Consider the following 2,097-nt stretch of genomic DNA (forward strand, 5'->3'; position numbering starts at 1 on the left):
CTGTTAATCATCTCTATGAGGAGATATCCTTTAATTATTTTTACTGTTTTTTGAAAGTGTTTTCTTTTATTTGGAGAGAGCTACTTCATATCCCTACATTGATCTCCAGAAGACTGTTCAAACCCTCAGCCTTTTAATCTCCTTTTTACTTTTGTCATAGTCTGTTATAGAGAGAAGCCCAAAGAAAAGAGGCTCGTTCTTATTTTTCTACTGTAAGAAGTTGTCTATTAAATAGAACATTCCCTCTAGATTTTATATTAGAAAAACTAGGTATATATATATATTTTTCCACTGTCAGATGCTTCCTGTATAAATAGAGGCAGAACCCCAAAGCAGGAACTGGGAACTGGAGTCTGTTGTCTCATTCATAGACCTTCTGATAGACATATTTTTTGCTCTTCCTATAAACAACATCATCACCCTGTAAGAACCATTGGTGCCATACTCCACCATCTCAATTTGCCTTTACCATTTAGTCAGAACATTGAGCAAAAAAGGTTTACATTGTCATTGGGCCAGACATATAAGACCAAAGTATAAACTCATTTTCAAAAGGTGGATTACTTTAACCATTCACAAAAAGAAATAAACTATAGCAGATGTTTTTTTCCACTTATCCATGTATCATCAAATGAGAATTAGCAGAACTCTGCCAAATGGCATATATGGCATGTGTGTGTGTGTGTGTGTACGTGTGTATGTTTTTCCAGTCATCCATACACTCATATAGATTGATATGTTTATATAATAAATATTCTATTACTCTGTGCTTAGTAACAGCATTTACAAAGTCTTATATCAGTGATTTATTCATCTTCCCTGAGAGTAATGTTAATTGCTCTATTATACTAATGGTTTATATATTTCCCAACTTTCAAATGAGCTTCATTTAAAGTTGGCAATGCTAGTTTACACCTGCAAAAAGGTGAGTATTTTTATCCTAGCTTGGGAGTAGAGGAGGCTGTTTCTCATCACTTGGCATATGCCTAAAGAATAATATTTTTGTTTGTTTTGATTATTATGCAAAGCCACAAGGCAGATTTTGTATTAAAAGAAATTTGCTAAAGAACTTTAGGGAAAAATCATGGCTCTTACAAAGTAACCACATGTTGGACAGGTGTTTATTTAAAACATTCGTTTGAATACATATGAGGCAGAGAGAATAGGATTACAGATCTATCCTGCTTGTAAATTCATTCATTCCATTACTTAAATAATATTTGCCAACCTGAAAAATACACTAATTTTTGCCTTTATCAAGCAATTTTATCTGATCTATCACCATCATCTATCATTTATCATCTATCATATATCTATCTATCATCTATCTATCTATCATCTATGTATTTTACAAGTGAGGTGATTTATTAACCCAGCATTTTTTCTAATGCTTCTTGTTGGCATTTGCCACCTCTCTGGTGACTTTGTCTAGATCTCTGTCCCTCAGATGTCAGTTTGCCACCCCCATATCCATCGTTTCCTGTCATTTTCAACCCCTCTAGGGCTTGGAGGGCCATGCAGGCCACACTCCTGGAGCCTCTGCTGAAATTGCTAGAATGACCCTATTTCTGACATCCCCCATAGATCTTGGTCAAGGAGCTGATCACAGTGCCACCTTGGTGGTACAGGTGCCGTGTTGTGGAAGCAGCTCCTTTGTAGAACTGGTTCTCACTGTAAGCCAGTTTGACAGTATCTACCCATTCAGGGACTTCCAGCTTCCCAGCCTTTTTGAGGAAAGTTGCCAGAGCTCTGACAAACACCTGCTGGTTCATGTCTTTTACAGTAACTCTGGGCATCATGTGGCCTCTGTATTGCCAGCCAGGGGAAAGGCCAAGCTGTTTTATTAATGGAGACTATATTTTCTTGCTTTGAGTAACATGCATAGACAGCATTCAGCTATTTATAAGTAATCTCATTCTCACACTTAATTTGAATACCATAGATTAAATGATTTAGAGATATGTGGGGTAACCTAATTCCAGAGCACAATTTGTAACAGTTAAAATATTGTGTAGTAGCAATCTCCACTGATCTAAGATGAAACAGTATTAATAATGTGGAAGGCTTTCAACCATCCTGTGACTTTCAATGTGATAT

The 2,097-nt window shown here is 36.3% G+C and overlaps 1 pseudogene; it reads right to left on the reverse strand.

Moving 5' to 3' along the window:
• Nucleotides 1–1,384: 1,384 nt before the first annotated feature.
• On the reverse strand, nt 1,385–1,826 carry LOC125090470 (40S ribosomal protein S19-like; annotated as a pseudogene).
• Nucleotides 1,827–2,097: the final 271 nt, after the last annotated feature.

This window comes from Lutra lutra, chromosome 2 (assembly GCF_902655055.1).
Source record: "Lutra lutra chromosome 2, mLutLut1.2, whole genome shotgun sequence".
In the NCBI taxonomy this organism is placed as follows: Eukaryota; Metazoa; Chordata; class Mammalia; order Carnivora; family Mustelidae; genus Lutra; species Lutra lutra.